General features: G+C 37.7%; 1 non-coding gene across 1 annotated transcript; it reads left to right on the top strand.

The window, feature by feature from the left end:
* Positions 1-4,721: 4,721 nt before the first annotated feature.
* Positions 4,722-4,793, top strand: Trnap-cgg. The gene has a single exon. It is a non-coding gene; the product is annotated as a tRNA-Pro (tRNA).
* The last annotated feature ends 2,824 nt before the right edge of the window (positions 4,794-7,617 follow it).

The following is a 7,617-nucleotide window of genomic DNA, read 5'->3' as shown; positions in this document are numbered from 1 at the left end:
TCCCGTCATAATTGAATTTTGCTCCACAGCCGTTCTCTGCACGTGCTGGCTGTTGGAGACATGAGCGCGAACAATGGAGAACGAAAGATCGCACCCAACTATACATGTGTGAGTAGAAGACGGTTTCTTGACATGTCTGCGTGGGGTATTTAACCAAGTAAACAGTTGCCTTTCTCCGAATGTGTGACACCAACGGCGTCTTCGGAGTCCCATTGTGTGAGACTACGATATGTCGCAGCCCCTATCGAATGACGAACGGGGTCGAAAGATTATGATAAGACAAAAAAAAGTGGAAAGTGATAGGAGCAGTTGGGCTGAAAGGCATTGGGTGTGGACCCTTCTCCGTATCGCATTTTAGCGAATACACGGCTTCTCACGACTGAAATGAAAACTGCTTTACTTCTGCGTCCCTTTCATTTCTTTCTCATTTCGCCCTCAACCTAAATTCAGAAATTGCTCAATCTTGCACTCCACTCACAATAATTTTACTATCCTTCCATGGGTGAAAGCAAAGACCTACTTTTTAAAGGCTGGATACTCAAGAATGTTAAAAGAAATGGTTATATCTTTACGTATGGTATTATAATTTTGTAACATTTTATTAGAGGTACAATTACAATTTTAAAACTTTAATTCTTATTTTTCAATTCAATTTGAAATTTACCGTATAGCGAAATATTTTGTGATATTTAATTATTCAGCTATCAATTGCATTATTTTACTTCGAATTCAGTTTTTTGGAGCAATTTTTTATATTGTGTCCTAGGATAAAAACTAGTTATTTTCATTAACAGAGTTGAGAAGGGCTTCCCATTTAATACCTTGCGTGGGAGTGCATATAACCATGAAAAATATTCATGGAGATCCTATAAATTCAAACCATTCCATTATTCATCCACAAATCAACCAATACGGCAAATCAAGGGTGAGAGCCGCGGTTGATCATGCACAATGAACGGTGATGCAGAAATAAAACAATGGTACATGCGAAAGTGAAAGTGCATGAACGTCGCCATGAGAAACATCATTTCTGGGACCTTTGACCGCTAGCTACTCATTGGCGGTCGTTATGGCAGCGGAGGATCAGCTTCCGAGAGTAGAGAAGCGTACACAAAATCTGTATGGATCCCGATCTTTGTCGGTAGCCAGCATTTAACGATTATCTCATGCACGAACCGATTGAAGGACGAAAAAGGCTACGGGACGAATCGTATGGGTCGCTTTGCTAGAACAGATTTAGGGACGAAGCAACACATTCACTCATTGATCGGAACGCACGGTGAACTAAAAAAACATTATCCTATTCACAAGGACAAATATGAATGCAGAGGTTGATATCAGACGATAATTTTGCCAAACGTGTCTCTAAAACCGAAATCAAGGCCACAAATGGAAATAAAATACCCCATTGACGAGATAAATGGTGTCGTCACAAATTAAATACTACATTAAATAATCCATATTAAGGTAGTGAATAGGCAAAGGACAGTTCTTAATACTGTATGATAGAGCATACCAGCAGTGATTATTTTTCAGGGATGTTTTGACTGTTAAAAACCATCCAGAGTAAACCATCTTGTTAATAAAATATTTCCTTCATTAAAACTCAAAATAAAAATGTGAATACCATTAAAGTGGTTATTATTTCTTTTTTATATGATATTGTTCCGTAATGTTTGAAAAGTACTCTTTGAAAATTAATTGCCATAAAATTAAAATATGATAATTATGACAGACAAGACGGAACAAATGAACTATAAATAATAAATAAGTATCGCATAAATAGCGCCGATTGCATGGTTCGAGGCAATGCCACCTCACCTAAAATATTGAAGGAGATTAATCCATGCCTTCACAAAAGGGGTGAAAAACGTAAACATGAGAGATAAAGAAGACGTAAAAGAAGGAAAAACTCTACTTATAAATATGTTTACCCGATCATTTTCCATAGTGTTACGTAGCATACTGATTACCGAAGGATTTCAGGAATTATTAATATGTACATAATGCGATATATTTTTCATTTGGTGCCTCGTTTAAATCGAAATTTTGCGACAACACCTCAATTATTATACCACGCTATTACTTTTTTTAAATTGCATCAGAAATCCGTCAGCGGTAAAAACGTAAAAACGTCATTGTAAATATTACGAGGAACATTTCTTGCACAGACGACGCAAAATGTGGAGGTAAGAAGAAGAAAGGGCTTGGCGGACTGGAATACAAATTGAATGAACATGAATGAAGGTCGTACAGGTTATTGCGAACGATCCCTGATAATTTTCGAATCCGGAATAAAGACCATTATGCCTTGTTTGAATCCCTCGCAATCTCATTTAGTCGGCAAACAATAACTCATCCACCGCAAAACATCCTCCTGGGATCCAGAAGCGTTCTCGTTACATCTGCTACGTTTTTGTGATCCAATCCATTTTGCCATAATCCCTTATGTCCCTTTTCATTTCCCTTCCATTTCAAATCCCCATAACCACGGGCTAACAACTGATTAAAAATTCCATTAAAACCCCGCTTAACCCAACCATTGACTGCCCTGAACCGCATACTATGTTCAACTGTGCACCACTAACTCAATGGCCGTAGTATTCATTACATTATCTGCCAAGCGTCCATTCTCAGCTTAGCACTCACCAAACGTCTACCATAATTTCGAAACTCCACTCTTATAAATTTTCACTATCACGATGCCGACGCTTTTTCTTGGTATGGTATTTTGAAGTAGGCGACCGACAGCTTAGGTCATTTGCGCCATGAGGCAAGGGTAGGTAAGGAAGGGTGGAGACAAACCCGGCATTAGCCTGCTCTTAATGAAAGGAGCCAAGGGGACCACGGCTCAACGTCCCATCCGACGGACGGAGTTTTGTGCTTGAAATGTACTCCACAAAACATTCAAGCAGGGATCGAGCAGACAGATCGGGATTTGAATCCGAGCCCGCGGGGTGGGAAGCCAACGCTCTTGCCACCACACCAACCCGATCCCCTAGCTTTTTATTTGTCGCGTAATTAGTTCGACAACCAAACTACATACGTCTACCATTTAATCATGTGGAAAGATGCAGGAGCGAAAATATCTCACCAATTCCGGAGTGGAGCATCGTAAAATGACACCAATCATTGCTTCTTAGATGTGATTCGACGAAAAAAATGTTATCCCTACTCGGATAAGGGTACGCGAAGGCAATCCTCTGAAGTTTTGAAAAATATGCTATCTAAACTCAGAAATTGTAGCGGTAGAGTCGTAGAAGCCTACATAAGAGGCATAAAACATTAAATTAGCGGTATTGTAGAAGAAGAAGAACTTCATAAAATATCTGCATATAATTACCAAATTCTGGAAAATTAAGTGCTCTTAACACTAACATTAAAATAGGGAAAAATAAAATGGTATATGATATGGTGGATGACCTTTGTAATTTTGGAAAACGAATAACTAGAGGTAGGAGAAAGAAAAATAAATTACTTGCAGATTAGCCCAGGTGCAGAACAGAGCATTTCACCAATAAAAAGATCTTCTTACAGCGGTAAATTTCAACATAGGAGTAAGTAAATAATTCAACAGATCTTGTATTTGGAGTATGCTTCTCAACGAAAGCGAGGCATGGATAATGACAGCCACGGAAAAATCAATAGCAGAGGACTTCGAACGGTGGTGCGTAAGAAGGATGGTTGGTATCAAATAGGTCTAAGTAAGTAGTGAGAAAGTCAAGAGAAGATAAATAAAGAAGAGAAGCCTCGTAAAAAAAACTTAGCCATAAGACGGAACGATTATCAGCCACATCTTGAGACCTGATGGACTGATGAAGGCAATCGTTGACGGAAAGATAGATGGCAAGAACGGAAAAGGAAGAACTAGAACAAAATATTTCTCTTATGAATACGCAAACAGAATATTTTACTTACTCTCGCGTGATCTTTATAAGTGGATCATTCTTCAATTAAGTGACCCTACCCAAAAAGTTTTAACTATCTCTCAGTGTACCAAAGTGCGTATTTTCCACTTATTTTTCTACTCCGAGGGAATAAAATGCTGTTACGGTGGCCTTGAATTTAATTTCCATTTCCGGGAAGTATGTATACCATGGGTGACGATTTATTGGCACTGACTTCGCGGTCAGGTGAAGTACAGCCTCAGATTAAATACAAACAAGAACGGTTTTTGGTTACTGCACATACAATCAAGAAGTAAATGTCAAAATACGAGATCACCGATCGATGGGTTTGGTTGAATGACTAAGTTTGTTTTCATGCTACTTATTTCGATTGAAAAATGATTTACGACAAAGAAAACATTTTAGCATTTTAATGAAATTTGTTTATAAGTTTATTTTTTTATCTTCCTCCTTTTCTAATACTGAATTGATTATTGGTTCACAATGCTAACCTCAGTGTTTGGTTACTGCACATCCACTGCGGGCGCTCTTGAAAATATTCACCATAAGGTCACAACCTGAACCTTCGGGTAAAACTCCTCAGCACCCATCTGAATGAGATATTTTGGGATAATCTATTGGTGGGCGTCTGATCCAGCTACTACATTCGAGAGAGTACGATAGCCTCGGGCTTTTCTGAGTCGCAACATGAGTTTCTGTACGGATTTCGAAAGCGAATGGCAAGCTCTGAGAGTCGAAAATTCTTTCGCTTTCACCCAAACCTGTGAGATAAAAACAGTATTATTCTTGAATAACAGTCCTACATCACACATCGGCTCGTTGGTCTAGGGGTATGATTCTCGCTTCGGGTGCGAGAGGTCCCGGGTTCAATTCCCGGACGAGCCCGCTTTTTACTTTAATTATCAATGTGGAATGGCAGGAACAGTATTGTAATCATTAAAGATTGCTGTTCAAATCTTTGTACACGCTTCATAATCATTTATTACGATTTTTTGTCCAAAAAGTATCGGTAACAATCTTAATTGTAATGTTCCAAAAAATATTTTTCTCTTAAAAGGATGTGATGGACCTCTGTAGAGTTCACCTGATGATGACGTTTAACGTTGAAACCAATGGTCGTAAATTTGTGATCAAATATTCATATGAAAGCACAAAGTTCTTCTTTTTAATTTTAATACCTAATGAATCGTTTTCACAAAGTTACGCCTCAAACAATCAATATTTTTCTCGTAAATAAAAGCTCAAAAACCACCTGATGGGGCCAACGACTTTCTTGCGAAGAGCGTCTAGTTATCCCCATATGTATATTGAGGGTGGTTATAAGATAAGGCGACAGACGAAGTGAAATATCTGGGAGTTACAATAACTTCTGCTGAAGAGCCATCCGCATAAAAATATTCAAAAATAGTTACGGAGCAGCCGTCACCGGCAGCAAATAACTGTCAAGTGCTACGAAATATGAACAATGTATGTTTTATACACCCCTGTCATCAGGAAAATATCATGAAAAAGCTCAAAGCTAGAAATAAGTTCCAAATTTCATGAAGGATGTAGAAAAAAAATAACTTCATGTAACTTTGAATATTTATGTATTTAGGGTCATATTTAAATCGAAGGCTAAAATCATTAGTCGAGAAATTATTTTCTTTTGGGTAAAAATATACTCATTTTGCATGCGGTGCTAATTAAATAAATTCTTAATTTTTTTCGACTCCGTCATAACATTACCAAGACACTGCGAAAAATGCAAATTCATTGCCTTGAAATCGTAATCTTTCTATCGTAAAAATTGCTGGAAATGGTCAACACTTTTCAAATTTATTAAAATTGAAAACATCTTGGAGTAATGTCACAATTATTCTAACACACGGAACCGAGGAAATCACCTACGTAGAAACTTCAGAAAATCTATCGTTTGAGAGATACTGGCTTTAACAAGGTCTTCACTTAACGTAGAACAACACTTCAGCAGTTGCTTTACGTAACTGCTGGATTGAATTTATTATCTCAGGCTCAGGACTTTGCTTGGCAATTCAGAATACATATCTCTCAGAACATCAAGGAGAACATCATATTAGAACCTCAATATATTTCCAGGTCCGACAGAACAATAAGTCAAGAGAGATTTTCAGGATTTCTTCACGTGCTCTACACCAAGTTAATTAAGTCGTTTATGCCGATGTTTTGGTAAAGGACTTGTCATCCATTCTCAACACGTGTTGCTGTCTGAATGTCCAATTCCCACTGAACCGAATTGAGCTTTTATCAAGAACAACAATTATGGCTGATGGTCTTTTGAAGTTCTTTATGTACTTTCTTTATGTTTATTATGCAATTAATTAAATGTATGCAAGTATTTATTAGATTAAAGCCAGTATCGCCGTTGAAATTTTGAATCTTTTTTATATATTTTTATCGTTTCTTGAGAAAAGATGTTTTGCCGAATGGATAGGTATATGAATTCCTATTTCCTCCGGCCAATAGAGGACTTTCCAAAATTCTATACGAAATTTCGTGCGCGCACCCCCAGCACAGCACCCCCACCTGTACAGGCGGCTGGAGGCATATGTCAATGAGTCCTACCAAGTGTCATATTACCTCGTACGGGCCTAAAATTTCAGCAAACACAGCGTGCTCAACCTCTACAATGGCTTTAATACATTTAATTTCTAACGCAGCTTGTCAATAACAAGAAATTGTGTATCCATTAGTTAATTATTTGTGCGCCTATGTAACATCTATCAGTATCATTTACACGACTGGGGATGGATTATTAATCCCGTTGATTACAAAATAAGCTCTTCACTCTTATTATACGATAATTGGTAAATATTCCGTTCAACAGACATGTATAGCATTGAGGTGAAAGAAAACGGCTCGGTTTTCTTACTCTCAATCAAATATTCTATTCAGTTAATTACATTATTTACTCTGTTTCCTTTGAAACGACTCGCATACAAATTTCGCCTTCACGGTTACTGCAAGGAGGCAATGCTTATTAGACCCAGACCTAATTGCGAGATGTATGGCGTTAATTAGGGCATCCGTGCCACTGGAGACTTGTTACTTGGATGGCCTCTGACGTTTGATTGGTAATGAACAGAAACTAATACCGAACTCCATACACACGGCCACGTACATTGAGGGCGCGAAAGATAATATCGGGAGACTGGTTAAGTCGAGGAATGTGAGGATAAATCTACTAGTGTGTAATATCCTGACACAATGTATGTATTAGCTCTCTCATCTAAATAACCCAATATAACCGTATTGCTGCGTCGTATATCAAGCCTCGTTACGACCGAGTTCTCAATAAAATTAAATTCATGACAAGGTTACAATTGCATTTTAATATGAAATAACTTGAAACTCTATTTGGAATTTGAAACATTATTTTTAGTATTAACTAGTGCTGCGGGTTGTGATTTTTGTTTCAAAAATGGAAACAGTATTTTACAGTGGATAAAGATAACATCGGAGTCACATGTTAAGATCAGAATTTGATGCTAGAACTGCGGACGAATAAAGCATCTGGAATTGACGATATTCCAGCAAAGCTAATTAAAAATCCAAGATATAAGACGTTTAACCAGCTGTAAAAAATCATAAGTATAATGTGTGAATCAGGCACGATACCAAAGGATTTCAAGGATAACATTATAATCCAAAAGCCCAAGACGAAAATGCGGAGATCTGCGAAGATATAGGG

This window comes from Ischnura elegans, chromosome 5, assembly GCF_921293095.1.
Source record: "Ischnura elegans chromosome 5, ioIscEleg1.1, whole genome shotgun sequence".
Taxonomy (NCBI): Eukaryota; Metazoa; Arthropoda; class Insecta; order Odonata; family Coenagrionidae; genus Ischnura; species Ischnura elegans.
The sequence above is the reverse complement of the archived record's forward strand: the minus strand, read 5'-3'. Positions and strand labels throughout refer to the sequence as shown.